Raw genomic sequence first — 16,311 nt, 5'->3', positions numbered from 1 at the left:
GCTCACTTCCCGCATAGGAGACTGTGACGTACGTTAGTTAGCAGGGCGTGGGTTGTTTTCTTCCGCTCCCGCTCTCCCTTTTTGTTTTCTCTCTTTCCTCGGGACGTCTCCCGACACCTGAACGGCTTTCCACCGTAGCGCGCTCTGCCACTTTAAAACTACTGCGCTATGCCCTGCTGCAGTTCTTTGAGCCGGGCCTGCCGCGCCTCCTATTGGCTATCGGCCTTCGCATCCCTCCAGCTTTCCCTACGATCCGGCCAACCGCTGCCGTCGCTTTTGTATCATAGTTAGGGACGTACCACCGCCCTGCCTGAGAGGTGGGGAGCAAAGGAAAGGAACCACTCTTCGGGACGGCGGTGCCCCGTCCGCGCTGGCCTGGCTGAGCGAGTTCCCGCTTTCTTCACCCGAGCGTCGGGCAGGGCGCGCGCGTGTCGTGTCTCTTTAAGGAACTGAGGACCAGCGTTGGCCCGGCTCCCAGCCCTCGTGTCCAGCATCGGGGAACGGCTGCCAAGGTGTGTGTCAGCCACTCGCAGTGGGGCAGCGGCGAGAGCAGCTGCTGCGATTACTTTTCCTCCCCTCCTCCATCCTTTTCCCCCCCTCTTCTCTCGCGGGCCAAGGATGCGGACCATGCAACACAGAGGGCACTGAGCGCGGGCGCCTTGCAGGCAGCGGGAGCCGAAGCGGACCGGGCGTTCGCGCCACAACCCTGCAAGGACTTGCTCACCGTGGCTTAGCGCACCACGCGGGCTTCCTCTGGGACGGAACACGGCAGCGGCCGTCATAAGCGGACGGCAAGTACGGGAGGCTGCAATGCAACGACCCGGGGCAAGGTGGGAGGGGAGCTTTGGCCGGATTCCAGCTCCGGTGCTTGGAATCCAGCGCGGGCTGAGCGCTCGAGCTGGAATCCCGCCATGGTGCAGACCGTTTGTTCGACCTCTTCCCTGGACCTTTATTTGGGTTTTTTTTTTTTTTTTTTTGAAATGCAAGATGTGGAAGGGATTGGGGGGGGAGTCCCTTTTTCTTGGAGTTGCGAGTCCTCTCCCCCACCCCCGGTCTTTAGATAGTAGCAAGGGCAGCGCCCTCCGCCGGTGCTGCACGGAACGGAGGTCTTCCCAGTTGCGGAGGAAGGAGGGAATGGGGAGGACTGAATTAGAGATGGGTCTGTTCTCTAACAACGGATGCGTGACCTATAAGGCGAGAACGTAGTCTCTCTACTTGGTATTAATTTGGGGGGGGTACCTAACCTAGGGGTTCCCTATCATGTAATCGGTCATTGTGGATTATAATCTTCGCCCTTCAGATTTAGGAAAAACTCTCCTTCCCTCCCCCTGTTCGCTTCATCGAGTCTAACCAGTCGCTGGCAGATAGAAGTAATTGATTTGCAGTAATTGATTCCAGCCCCCCCCCTTCGCGCAAAACATGTGTACAGTTACGATGCCGAAACAAGTCGAAGCGCCGATCTAGGCACGTGGCCAACACTGTCGTGCGACTGTGTAGGACAAAATGTAAATGCCTGGCCTTTTTGTTGCCTCCCCACTCCCCGCCTTGGGGTGGAGGACAATCCAACGCTTGCTTGGGTGCTGGTTATGGGGTTAAGGAACGGTGCTCTGTCCATGTTCAAGAGCAGGGTGAGTGCCGTAGGAGGTTCCTGGCTAAGCCCTCAATCAATTTTACCTGAAATTCAGCCCTAGTATAATTTGCCCCAACTTGGTGCCCTCCAGACAAGGTGGATTACAAAGTCCAGCGTACTGGCTGGGAATTATGGGAGTTGTAGTTTCAGCAATCTAGAGGACTGCCCTAGTATTTGACAATCACATCTTGAGGCTGGAAAGGTGAATAGGGAGCATTCGTGACTCAGTGTGCACTTTGAATAGAATTCAGCATTAGCCTTACAGAAAGGGTTAATATGGAAATGAATGGAATTTAGTATGATGTTGGATTCAGTTCTTTGTAAATATGTTACATTTAGGACAGAGCATAGTAATTTACTGGGCAAGTATTTGATCTGGGAGCAAAGGAATGCATTTTAATACGAGCAATCCTTTGGAATTTAATTCTGTGCAAAAATCCAGACAAACGTTTGGACATGGCTGAAGCCAAAGCAAGCGTGAGAAGAACTCTCTCTGCTGTGTTGTGTGTGTGGCTTTGCGCATAAAGACAGTATACCTGCCCTTGAGCAAAATCTGTATGTGAAGCTATTACTGGGAACAGAGTGAGGCTGACTAAAAGGGAAATAGGTGTTGGAATTGGAAAAGCGCAGCATGCAAACCTGGTTTCATAATGTAGCGTGCATTCCTATGCATGTTTAAACAGAGAAGAAAAGGACTATAACTCCCAGCAGAATCCCAGCCTGTGTGGGGCATGCTGGGAATTGTAGGATTGTTTTCCCCATCTAAACCTACTTAGGATCGCATTCCTAGTTGGTTTGAGTGGATTTATTTTAGCATGGCTTCTTGATGAGCTTGCATTGTTTCAGACAGTAGCAAGTCTTGGTAGATAATAAACTCATAAACAGTGAAACTTCTCTTATCCAAAGCCTCCTTTTGTTCTCCCCCCCCCCCGCACCCATTCCTCCCCCCACTGGGAGTTTTGCATGTATTATGTTGCACTGTTTATTCCAGATGCTTCTTATACCACACAGAAAATGTCATTTCCCTGTATTTCAAGCTGTGTGTGTGTTTGTGTGAGAGAGAGAGGGCATTCTTTGTCATGTGTACCTTGCTTAGATATGCTTGGAGTCTCCATCATGAGCGCTGGGCAGCAGGGTGGGGGGCAGTGGCACCAGTTACAATTGATTGGCCTTTTACTGAGCCAAATGTGATAGCTATGCATTAACCCCGGGAGAGACGGACGGAACTGGTGTTTGCAGGTCTCATGTGTGGGAAGCTACACTCAGACATGTGTATGGTAGTCAGGTGAATTATACCAACTGCCTGCTTAAACCTGGAGTGTGCCAGATGGGTTTGTAAGCATCACCCTGTTTAGGAACTGCTCCATCTTGGTGAATTATGGCTGGACTTCAGATGAGGAGCAGTAGGATTTTTCTGATTGCTCTGTAACGTTTGGGAAGATTTCCACCATATGTGGGCTCCAAATTAGTATGTTCCAGCTGGTATTGGCTTGAATTCTTAGACCTGATTCAGTCACATGTGCAGGAATATATGTCTGTATCTTGTAATGCAGATGTGGCCATCTCATGCCCTCTAGATATTCTAGACTACAGCTCCCATAATCTCTAATTATTTGCCATGCTGACTGGAGTGATGGGAGTTGTAGTCCCAAAAGCTTAGAAGGCACCAGGTTGCCTCTATCTGCTGTAATCCATAGCACATTTATGGGGTACTCCGTAATCTTGAATTGTGATAACTAGATTCCATTGTCACAGGGTTGATGGGAGTTGTAATCCATATCTAGATGACAACAGGTTGAGGGAGGTTGTGGCAGAATTCTGCATCTAGAGCCACTCAACCATACAAAGGCCTCAAGGGTTCTGTTCTCTGCTGGTACATTTGTTGGAGACAGTTCTTGCTCCAGTCTTTTTTCCAGGACCTCTCTGGCTGCCATCCATACTGTTGCCTAGGGATCTGGGGAATGAAAAGGAGAAGCCTTATTTCCTCTTTGTTCAATAAAGTTAGAGTACAACAACCTTGTAGGTTAGACTAGTAGATTCTTTTTTATCCAATCATATTGTTTTATCAGGTGAGTAGGGATTTGGATCCAGTGTCCCTATTATACAGATGTGGGGGAGCTCATACGAATGTTTCTCCATGCAAAAATATTCCTTGCATGTAATATATCATGCAAAGGGTTGCCTTCTTCCCGGCATGCTACTTTTCTAGATGAAGGGGGTGTGCAATCACATGAGCTTTTGAAATCGTTCAATCCAGAAATAGGTTTACCATCTGCTGATTGTGAGAACTAGGTCTAAGAGGCAACTTGAGTCAGCCAGAACAATACCTGTTGTAAAGGAACAGCTGTTGGATTCAGTAGGCTGTTGTCTGCCGGATTTCCTCTCCATTTGAAATATGCTCAGCAAGAACATGTAGAGATTGCTCTAAATAGATTGTGGAATATATTATTCTCCTGTACTGTATCAGCAGTGACATTGATCTTTCTGTCTGCTTGGCTTTTTCCTGGAGTTAACTTGTTGACCACCATGTGAACAAAATGCTGGACTGGATAGACCCTTGGTCGGATCCAGCATGGCTCTCCTTAGGTTCTCCTGCTCCTGAATGCATCTAAAGGACATTTGAAAAACTGGCAGATCAAATCCTCTTAAATGTCAGCAAAAATCGTATTTATGTTCTTGCCCAATTTTATGGTTGTTGCCCCAGAAGTAATTCTTTCTAAGCTTAAACAAACTTACTTCCAAGTAAGTGTGCATGGAACTTACATTTCCTTCCTAGTAGGCCATCCCTCTTATAACTCACATGTTACAAATAAAGGTTGTTATACTAGGTTTCAACCTGCACCAGGTAGAAGCATCTGGCAGTGCTGATTCATAAGGTCATTTCTGACCCTCCTTTGTAAAATCTGGGTCCAGAATAGCTGCCTAGGCGTAGATATGCCATCCATTTAGTTATTTTTGCTTAGTCTCTTCCTCAGAATTTAAAGCTTGCAAGATCTAGCTCCCAGATAGTAATAAAAACATTAATTTGCTTGCAGATGTCTGAACATAGCTAAATAACCCACACATGTTTTAAAATAAAATAAATAAGCCATGGGCTAGCATCATATGTAAACCAGGGCATTGCCTCTCTGTGACAATAGGGCAGCTTAGTCTGTCACAGATGGAAGTTTTGTATCAGCATTATGAAATTCCTTTCTACATTAAAATACAGATATCTGTGACAGAGATCAAGTCTGTCTGAGATTTTTTGTAGATTTTACACACACTTTTCTTAGAGGCATGGTGACATTTTGTGAAATCTTCACACCCTGTGGTGGTTTTTGGAGAATTTCCATCGGAGAGACATCACTGACTCTTGACAGAATGCTGTGTGTCATGTCTTAGGTAACACAGCCTATCTAACTGTTCTTTGGAAGGAATGAAGTCTGTGAACAAGTCCTGAACATGTTAAGATGCTGGAATCATTGCTCAATTAGAAAAGCAAGTGAGAAACCGTGTGCCACAGGCTTGAGGTTCATTATCTGCTCTTATAGTTCTTTTTTTTAAAAGGTGGTTGGACCTTAACTAGCATTTCAGCTTCCAGACTAACATTTGGAGATTCCAGCTTGATGTTGGCTGGCCTTGTTGGCTTTAAACATAGAAATCAATCCATTGTCTTACCAGTGGATTATTTCTCCCTTTTACCTACTTTCACAGCACAGAGTTACAAAATGCGAACATACATTCCTAACAAATTTTTCTATCAGAGCTCCAAATGTAAGGTTAGCAGTGTGAGCATCAATGATGATGTTGGTCTTACGTAATTGAGACATTCTTTCCAAAGCTAAATTTGGAACAGATATGAGCTAGCGCTTGACAGAATACCCTTAAAACGGTCAAAATCAGCTGTAGATTCAGTGATAGATTTAAAAGTTCTTCTCTGCAGTGGAAAACAAAATTATTTGCATAAAACTAAGCTATATATACAATTTTCAAGACCTGCACTAATATTTGTAGACACTGAGACAGATTTCTTAAATACCTTATTTTAATGTGTTCAACTACATGCTAGATACTAGTGTTAGAGGTGAAATAACATCTTTTTAGTGGGATAATGGGTGCACATTCAGTTTTACACCAAAACCTAACTTGCTTGGCCCCTGGTGTTCCGTAGCTGTAACTCTTAGAAGCAACTATAGGAGTAAAAACACTTATCATGTTCATTAACTCAGATCATTGTCTGGAGAAATCCATATTGGCTAAACACTGGTAAAGTGGATTTCCTCCACCACTAAAGGACAGTGGCCATTCTAGTATATTATAGAGATAAGTAGTGAACATTGCACATAAAAATGCAAAAGTAAATATAGTGTGTCAGGTTTGTAATACAGTTTCCCCAAGCACTTAGAACAAGGCTTTGGACTTCCTTCAGGAGTTAATGCCATTTTATTTCATTTCATCATATTTTAGCCCTAGGTTTATTGGGAGCACAATATTCTTAACTATTTCTAATTTTTTTGACCTTAAATCCGCCTCTTGCTTGTTTATGCTGCTATGCTAGACTTTATTATCCTTTTTCTTGTTTCTCTGTAAAATGTGAGTGTAAAAAGATTAAAATCCAACACGAGGCCTATGAATCTCAGTAGGTGTATTGTTAAGTAGTACTTACGCTGATTTTACAGTGCTTTCTTTTTTAAATATGCTGTGCCTTGGAGTTTGCTTAATGAGCTTAGGAAATGCTTTTGATTACTTTCCCTGAGGTTCCTTGATTGGGAGACAGACAGGTCTAAGGTGATGTTGGGAATGTGCCTGGCTTTGAGAAGATCAGATTTGGTCTAGCATAATTTTAAAATAATAACTGTTGGGAAGTCCCTAATTACACATCTCATTGCAGCCACAAACCCATTCCAGTGGCATTAGATAGACGTCTTTTCAACTTCACTAGTTTCCCCATTTTCAGTGTAATGACAATTTTTTAAAAAATGCCTAGAGTTCAGGGCTGGTGCAAGGATTAAAGAGGTAAAAATGTGAAGCTCTTCTGAGCCCTTGAAATACGCTATATAAAGGCAAAATATTCTAAGAAAAGGAGAATTATACAGAATTTATTTCTTATTTGGAGATTTTATGCATACTCATAAATTCTTATTTCAGATTATGGGATATGCTTCCCAGTGAGGTTCACCTGGCGCCGAGCCTATACACACCCACACACACACACATGGCGCCAGGTTAAAACCTTTTTATTTAATTGTTATTTTAAAAATTAGTATTTTTACCATTTACAGTTGCTTTTATTTATTTGGTTTTGATTGTATTTATTTGTTTTCTGGTTCTGATAATTCTATTGTATTGACTGATTGATTGTTTTATGGTTTTGCTTTTAATTATGTAAGCTGTCCTGAGATGCGATAGTGAAGGACGGCATACAAATGTTTTAAATACATACAGACATACATACCTGCTCTGGTTTCTTCTTGGCACGGTCCTGTAATTGTAGCTGATGTAAACTTTGGCGCACTTTATTAAATTAAGGATGGCTCTTGTATTCTTGCTTTATTGGCATTCAAACAAGGCTGCAAATATTTTCTGCTCCTCTGCTCAATTATACTTCATTCATATTGGTGCTTTGTAATTTTATTGTACATAGCTAGCGGATAGTCTGTCTACAGTAGTCTTTTTTTCTTGACTAGTTATGACACTTTCATAGCACTTGGATTGTGGAAGAAAACATACCTGTCATGGCTGATCAAAGCTTTACTACTGGGCAGCTTGAACCTCTGTACGGATTCCTAGCTTTCTGTACTTAAAAAACGAGAAAATATTCTTTGTGGCTACCTCTTGCAATTAAAAACAGGCAGTTCTGTTGACTGTGGTGGAGTGCAGAGATGAGCAAGAAACCTGCAATTAAGCTCAGAGCTGGCTTGTTTTGGGATTATGGGGCGAACTGATGCTGCTTCCCATGTGGAAATCTGCTATGGCTACAGCAGGAATAAACAGCGAACATACTTGCAGCCCCAAAGATAAGAACTGATGGACTGTGGATGAGTGGATGCTGCATTGTGTCTTTCTCCCTGTTCTACTGTTGCATGTGTGGCAGCCTCTGGATGTGAATGCCCTAGAGCTCTAGTCAGGCATTCTGAACTTGCATAGGATTTTATGCAAGGACAAGTGGGTGGGGAGGATTTCAGCCCTGCCTCTCCCTCATCTTCTTTGTCACCATCAACTTGTAGAGCATGGGTCCTCAAACTAAGGCGCACAGGCTGGATAAGGCCCGTCATGCCCATTTAACCTGTCCACCCCACAGGTTTTGCACTTGCCAGGCGGGTGCGTGGCTTGCTCATTTTGGGCTCGCTCTCCTCGCAAGCAAGCCAACCCCCCGCCCACCCCCTGCCAGGCCTCGCGTGTGCACCGGCCCCTCACCGGCCCGCACACCCCCACTGGCACCGCCTTGGCAGCCCACGCCCACTGCTGGCCCCTGTCAGCTGGCCCCCTTTAGAAAAGGTTTGAGGACCCCTGTTGTAGAGGGCCAGTCTGAAGCAGAGAAGCTCTTCTATCCATTGAGGTTCTCCATGTGAGCCAGAACTTGGACTTTCCAATATTCAGGTTCATGTGGAGCGGTTCCTTGGATACACACAGCTGCCCTTCATGAGGTGAAGGCAGTGAGGGACTGGAAAATGCTGTCTGCTCACAGGTTCAGAACACCTTTAGGGCTGAGGAGACTTCTGTGCTTCAGTGAAGTCTGCCAGTAATGGCTAAATGAATTTCTCTTCTATTTGTTGACATAGGCAGTCTGTAAAACAAACTATATAGAAGGTGTTTTCAACAATATAAATTTCTGTGGGCACAAATGATAGGACTGAAATTCTGCCTAGCATTTTTGGCCATTTCACTTCTAGAAGACCTTTGTTCTTCCCATGCCAAATTGGTCCAGGGAGACTTTAATTTTGACATTTCATTGATAAAAAGAACCTCCTTTGGTTCAGCACAAACTCTCCAGGAAGAGAAATGTAACCTTGTCTTTATGTAAGTGTTTAACCAGGCATTGCTGCACATGTGTGTCATGTGTGAGTTCTGAGTTCAGGTAACAACTCAGGCAGGAACACATTCCTTGCTTTTTCTGTGATATACTAACCATGTAGGTTATACAATCCAGCATGAATCCAACCATTGTTTATGGTTTGTTATTGGGTTAAAGGTGGATTGCTTAGCCCATAAGCCCAGAGTTTTTCACTCATTCTCAGCCATTTCGGTGTTAAACCCCCAGCAATTGCTACAGTTATATGTGAGCCGGGTCCTTGCGTCACCCTTCCGCTTTGGCTTTGTTTGTTTCTGAGGGAGGTGGAGTTGAGCCGAGAACTGCTCTCACTGTGTCCTCACATTTTTAAAATGTCATATTCAGTGGGCACAACCAAGGGGGTTGCTGTGCTCTAGAAACTTGCCTTGGGAATAAGGGGAAATTATTTAAGGCAGGAATGGGCAAACTGTAGGATTGAATATACTATAGCAGTGATGGTGAACCTTTTAGAGACCGAGTGCCCAAACTACAATCCAAAACCCACTTATTTATTGCCAACACTACGATAAAACCTGAAAACTGAGGTTTTAGTTTAGAAAAAACACCTCACAGCCAGTCCAAGCACACACACACACACACACATATATAAATAAAATAACCTTGGCAACGCACTGACTGGCCATGTGAAAGCTTGGACGAGTCGCGGCCAGTGAGTCGCAGTTCGTGACATCACCGGCACCACTACTCCTTTCTGAGCATGCGCATGGCTCCTATGTGCGCTGTTATCCGATGCCCGGCTGCTCGGGCAATGCTGGTATGCCAACAGAGGGCTCTGTGTGCCCACTGTGGCACATGTGCCATAGGTTCGCCACCACTGTATTACAGGCTTGAAGTATAGACTTCGGTTTTTTGCTAGAACCCTGAGATGCACCAACTGGAGACAGATAGAAAATACTGGCTTTTGCTCAGGAGCGGGACATGGCACATATTCAGCCCAGGAATTAATTTTTCAGAACCAGAACATATCCTTTTATGCACAGATCCTTTTTATACATGCATCTACTCCTGTTTTTCCTTCGAGCTCATTTCAGTGGTCTAATTCAGGAGGGAAAAACATCTTTTTTGTTCACCCACTGAGAGTCAGAACCCTTTGCTGACAACCCTGAGGTTTACTGGTATATCCCCTTCTGAATTGTCCCTGGCTTAAGGAATTAGAGAATCTAGTCTAAGGCTGAAATGGAAACAACATCTCTGCATAGAACTCACATGAACTGCAGTCGACTCAACAGCTCAAATGTGGCTTTGTTCTTTAAAGCTGCGACCACCTGGGTACTTGGCATGTGAAAATTCATAGCAACAAAGGATTGTATCGTATGCCAGATCTGTTTTCTGATTGAAACAGTTGCCCACAAAACACACTGGTGCTAAAGAAGACAATCTTTTGCTCTTCCCTTTTTTTCCATTCTCAGGTTTTTATTCAGCAAAAACTGACTTTGTTGATTACGTTTGTTCTGAGCTCTGTCTCCTAAATTGAGGTTCACTTAGCATAAAAGAGAGAGCCCTTTTTGATTCCAAGCAATGTATTATGTTTATGGCTGGAGTTACGGTCATGGGAAATGAGGGATTCCCCACCACCACCACCACCACCACCACCATGCCCGTAGCACATGCTGATGGCCACAATCTTGGGCACTCTTACTTTGGAGTTAATGTCCAATGAGTTAGTCCTGAGTGAGCATTCATAAGATCAGACTGCATGTGTGTGAAATGGTTCTAAACTGTATTAGTGGTTGAACAAGTAGAATACATAGCCAGGTACGCTCTTCATGAGTGCCGTATAAAAAGGATGGGGGATGTTTGCTTTTACATTTGGTGAGAAATTTCTTGGGTGCGTTCACTGCACTCCGTTGCGTGGAACAGTTCTGATGTCTAGGATTTTGATTTTTGCAAGAAATGTTAAAAGAAATGCTTTAGAAGGTGGTACATTACTGAACCCTAGTACGTAATTGAGAATCAGAAGCTGGTATTCTTGAGGTAACTGTCAGTGAGCATAACCTGAAGAATGAAAAGTGGTAGAAGTGGAGGGGAGAATTATAACTCTGATAGAAAGGTTGGGAAAAAGTAAAATCATATTTTGTTTATTTCCATGCTGTCTTTCTCTTACTTGAAATCACTCAGGTAATCTTGAAGTAATCTTTCCAGATTACTTGGTAAAACATAGGAAGAAGCCTAATGTTGAAGTCATGTTTTCCCTTTAGGGATGTAAAAGGAGATCATACAAGAGTTGTCTTTGTGCAGAATATTACGTAATGCTGCCAAGCTCCATCAGCCCCAGCCATAATGGCCAGTGGTTAAGTGATAGTAGTTGTAGTGTGAAATATTTGCAGGTGCAAGGCTGGCAAATTCCTCTGTAGCTGCCTGCCACTATTGCAGGAATAATGCACTGACGTTCTTTTAATGTTCACATCAGTATGTCCACATATATACTTGTTTGATGAGCAATTGTTACCTGATGTTCTTGGATGTGCTGTGCTGCTGCTACTTTTGAAGTAGCACAGCAAAGCAAACAAATTAGCCCTTCTGGCAAAATCTCTGAGGTCCTAGTGGATTTGGAAGTGAAGCTTGCAGAATTCAGGTGGTTTATGAGCTGTTTTTTCCTACAGAGTAGAGAACATGGTGTGCCTTCTGTTAATTATTGAATTACAAATTAGATTTTGGGACTGTTAATAGCTTGCTGTGATTGTGTTCAGAAGACCAGCCTGGTGGGGGGGACTTCTTGATATTTTTCTTTGTGTTTTCACCCTCCTTTGCTTGTGCTTGCCAATCCATTGGTTTTTGGGTTGTTACTCATTGTGAACCGGGTCATTGTGCCCTGGTTTACACATCACAAAATAACTTCTGGTTGGACCAGTTGTAACTTGCATATTCAAAATTGCATTGGCCCATGTTGTAGCAAATAGGGGTTAATTAACCCATCCGTTGCTGCCATTGCATGCAAATAACCCACAGTTTGTTGTTGGGTTATGAACTGTGGGTTGCTTAAAGCAAGGGTTGCTACTTATGTGCTGTGAGTTTTCTCACTAGGCTAGAGATAGGCAACAGTTGTGCATAAACCCTGCCATTCTACATGCCAATATTACAGCACTGCAAAGGCATTTGGGATACACAGAGAGAGAGGGTGAAGAAGGAGAGAAATAATCAAACCAGGAACTGAGAAAACAAAGCATGGTTTGTTTAATCATCTCCTGGACAAACCTTGGATAGTGCAATAAGACATGAGCTAAATAAACCATGAATTAGAATGATATGACAACCAGTTTTTATCAATATGTAAAGAGATCAAGTAGTTAGTCATTTCCCCTTAGGCAAGAGTACATAAAAATCCATTCTCAGTGAAAGTTTTTTTTTTTTACTGTCTGTGTTTTCAACTCATGCTATCATACATGTAGAATGGGACTTGTGATTTACAATTGGTTCTCGTCTTTTGCGAAGACTTCCTTCTCACTGATTTAAACTGCAAGTTTTATGCTAGATCAAGAACCATTTGATTAATCTCATCCACGCAAAAGTAGCAAGACAGTAAAGGGGTGAGAAGCACTTGGACATGGATTGCTTGGGCAACTAAGCAAGAGGTGGTGAAAGCAAATATTGGTTTAAATTATGTTTGAATGTTTCTGAGATGTTGAGGCAGATGTCTTTTGTATAATTTAAATTTACCTTCATAGTAATAAATTTAGCAATTTATAAATAGGGTCCTGGAAACCTCCATATTTTTGTGAGGAATAGGTTGTCTGCCTTAAAATATAGGCATTTTTCTTCCCAAGTGGATGATATGAGACATTCTAATCAAATTCACTAGTGTGCTTCCTGAAGTGTATTTAACCTGGATTAACCAAAATAGCTCACTGGTAGCACTGTGTGCTTACATTAGCAACACTACAGGTTTGCTGTTTGCTTTGACATGCTGTTGTTTCATCTGTAATCTGCCTGGATGATGCTGTCCAAGGCCTTTGTTCCGTGTGGGAAGGTTATTCTGTTAGTGGATCATCTTGTGGGATCTCTTCAGCCTAGAAGGGGTGACTTTGCTTGATTGTGCTGGGTAGCCCCCTGGAGGGAATAGCCGTTCCGTTCTTTGGACTGTGCGCGTAGGCAGCACTGCCTTCTCAAAAGGAATTCTCTTTGTGACTTCTGCTGTTTCAGCTCTATACAACTTGCTCGTTATAATAAAAGCCTTTGTTACTTATTTTAGGCTATTAGATTTCATTGCTCACGCACTTTCAGTGTGTTATAGATATATATAGAGAGAAAGTACACTGCAGCAGTGGAGTAGTAGCAGCGCTTGGAGCTCAGCAGTTTCTAAACAAAAAGAGAGAGCGGGTAGCACCAAGATGGCCAATTGTGATATTGTTTCCACCCTTAAAAATAAGCCTAGGAAGATGACTATTTCCCCGCATCCACTGGTCCTTACTCAAGGGGAGCAGAGAGGAGGCAGTTGGGTACAAGAGAAAGACGTTCTACTGAGCCTAAGATAAGATGTACCTGCTGCGTACCCTTTGGATCTAGGCTGCACCCAATTTCACTCTTCTTAGAGCCACAAACTGTTGTTTAGTCCCAGTTCAGTGCCTTCAGAATGTCTCAGACTGCAGCTCCCACCATTCCCAGCAGTCAGTGTCACCCCAGCTAGGAATGAGGGTATTTGTAGTTCTGCACATCTGGGGTCAGCAGGTTGGGCAAGGCTGCCTTCGGGCCTTCTGTTGTGTGCTGCTAAAAACTTTCTGGTTTCCTTTTTTGTGGGAGTGCAGTCTAGTTCCAGACTGCTCTGGGTTTTGTAGCAGAAGGTGTGACTTACTTTCTCCCATATTAATCTGTCTGTTTGGTGAGGGTTTTTTTTGCTGTGTCCTTAAATTTGATCCCTCCGTGTTTTGGCAGTTAGGTGGGTGGCTTACCAGGTGTACAAGCCATGGAATGTCTTCTGGTCAGATTTAACAGGGTGGTGATATGCATGCATAATAAAAATCATTAGGAAGTATGCTTTGGCTCTGGGACTGGGGAGAGTGCAAACATGCACAAGAATATGTGAAGCAAGCATTACAGGACCTCATTCTTCGCTTCACTTTAGCAGTAGAGCAGAGCACCTATAGAACTGCAAGTAGTCTTGATCAAAGCTGGCCCAGTGGGAGAGGGGACAATACTCAGCCCTAGTTCATCATATCGAAAGGTGGTTTCCCATGTGATATTGTTGAGTTGGTTAAGATGACTGCATGTGTCCCACTTCGCATACCTCTAATCCTTGACTGCAACATTTCAGAAAGTAGGGCTGCCAGTGTGGTAGCTCGAGGCAACACTTCTGAAAAGATCTGACAGTATGGATGGTTGGTTACAGAGGATGTGCGCCAGCAAGAGCTGGGTTGGGCCAAGACAATACAGGGGATAGGTGGAGATGACTCATGTTTTCTTCTACTCCTCAGATAAAGGGATGGGGTCAAGTGAGGTCTGTACATGTAGCAAGAAGTGGCTCTTTGTTGGAACTGAATTTGAAAAGTAGGCAGACAGCCGATTACTCTCTGCAGGAAGTCCCATAGACATCTGTGATAGACATCTGATGGGGAGCAGGAATCTTTTGGACTGTTAATGCTGTGAATGAAGCCTCCTTTTATAGTCAGTCTGTAAATCAGTATAAATAAATATCATAAAACTCCAATAACATTCTTGTAAGGAAACTTCATGCTTGGAACCTCTGAAACTTCTTCACAATTGGAAGTGCACACACATGAAAGTGTTATGTGGGTTTATGTGTCTCATACTCTAAATGATGAAGACAGCAAGTACTTGTTTTCAGCTGTGTGTTGTGCAGGTATGCCTGGGGAGCTGGACTTGGGTGTACCTTCTTGTCTATGTACACACTGGACAGAATATTTAGGTTTGTCTCTGCATAATACATAAGATGGTCCTCTTTAAGAAGCTCATTGCCTGGTCGAAATGGCAAACGGTGAAGTTCTTGGGATGGTCCTTGCTTGTACTGACCCTCTCAGGATGATAGGGAGCTGCCTCACAACTGCTCCGTCTCATGCATTACTGTCTACACCGGCCTCTCCCGGCCTAGTGCCATTCAGGTGTGTACAGTCATTAACCATAGTGGCTGGTGATGATGGGCTGTGGTCCAACATCTGGAGGATGCTGATCTCTACTGAACCAGGGTCTGTCTTGGCCATTCCTGGAGATCTCAGGCATTGAACCTGGGACATTGTGCATAAAAGTCAGTGCTCTGTTACGAGATGTAGAGCTTCTCCTTTTGTGCACCTTTGCAAATGCTGTCACCACCATTGCTAGGCTTTCTTTTTTCTTATTATATATTCATTCCCACCTAACAAGGGCTTAAACTCTAAAAGGAGCACAGAAGGAAAGGTGTTTTCGGTTGTGGCTTGATTGGCAACAAATGGACTGTTAATAAAGGGAGCTTTGGCGCCTCGGACAAGGGAACTTTGGCATCTCCATATCAGGGCGAGTCTTTTCTCTGCAGTCTGAAGTGTGCTTGTTAGGATCCAATGTTCTTTCTGCAGCTTTGGGACAGTGCTGCCTACTTCATTTGGCTTTTATCCCCCCCCCCCCGCCCCAGTGTTTACAAGAACGCTACAAGCAAACAAAATTCCTATTCTTGCATTGCCTTTTTCTTCTTCACAAACTGACCATGCTTAAGTCACTTGATAGCTCACTATTGCCAAGACCAATGTAGTTTTGTGGCAAGTCTTGTCATATATGGATCTTTATTTAGTATCAACACTTTTTAAAATGAAATAGCAAGCTATTATTCAACATAGTTCTATATTTGACCAAAGTTTACTGGAGGAGGATAGGGAGTACTTTACTTTTTTTTTAAACTTGGGATCTAGCTTTTTCGGAACACATACTCCAATGGAAGTTTGCAATAGCTTTTTCACAACTTGTGGAATTCTATTGGGACCTCATTTTCAAAACTCCCATTTGACCACGATTTGTGTACTTTTAAAGATAACAGCATTGCTCACCTTTTCATTTTTGTTTTGTTTTATTTGCTCTCTGAATTCTGGAAATGAATGACTTACTATGATTACAAAAAAGGCAATTTTGGGAATTGTATCTATGAAGTAGGATGAGATCCACAACTGTTTGTGTTACTCATTTCTCAGTAGTATGGCTGCTGCTTTCCCTTTTAATGCACCCATGCCTGTATGGAGAAGAAATCCTGGCTTTTTTGCTGATCCAGGGAGGAGCAAACTCTTAGTAAACTCATGCCTTGATTACAGGCAGCCTGAGTCCCACTTGTAACTCCCAGAACCACTCCTTAAAATGTCGTTGCTTGGGCAGAGGGGGTAAGATCAGATCTTGTGGTTAGGCAAAGAAACATGATCAACATCAGCCTTCCAATATCAAAGCTTTCACGTAAAAGAAATACAAAGCTGTGTCAAAGGAAAATCAGATAAGCTAGTTTCAGGGGCACATAAATAAAAGTGAAGCATTTTTTCTTCTGCTGGAATGTGAACAGCACAGGTTCTTTCTTGGGAGTTGTATTATGTATTTATTATTATGGCTACGACAAGCTGGTTAAGCTCAATCTTATCCTCATACTGCAAATGGCAGATTGAATCTTAGGGCGTTACAGCTTGTCTGAGACCGCCTTGTAAGCTGAGCTCAGATTTGATCTATGAAA

At 43.4% G+C, this 16,311-nt stretch overlaps 1 protein-coding gene across 26 annotated transcripts in view; it reads left to right on the top strand.

Annotated features, from left to right (window-relative positions):
- The first annotated feature begins 368 nt into the window (after positions 1–368).
- MICAL3 (microtubule associated monooxygenase, calponin and LIM domain containing 3) overlaps positions 369–16,311 on the top strand; it is a 190,581-nt gene continuing 174,638 nt past the window's right edge. For 12 of the 26 annotated variants that reach the window (XM_044455010.1, XM_044455006.1, XM_044455013.1 and 9 more), the window contains exon 1: positions 549–795. The gene's annotated coding sequence lies outside the window, so the exon portion shown is untranslated. Of the gene's footprint in view, positions 513–547; positions 796–16,311 lie in introns of those variants that run through there. The other 14 variants (XM_044455003.1, XM_044454998.1, XM_044454997.1 and 11 more) reach the window with 5 other exon arrangements.

The sequence above is a fragment of the Varanus komodoensis genome, unplaced genomic scaffold (assembly GCF_004798865.1).
Source record: "Varanus komodoensis strain SLA01 unplaced genomic scaffold, ASM479886v1 scaffold8, whole genome shotgun sequence".
Taxonomy (NCBI): domain Eukaryota; kingdom Metazoa; phylum Chordata; class Lepidosauria; order Squamata; family Varanidae; genus Varanus; species Varanus komodoensis.
Note: the sequence above shows the minus strand (reverse complement) of the source record. Positions and strands in the feature narration are given on the sequence as shown.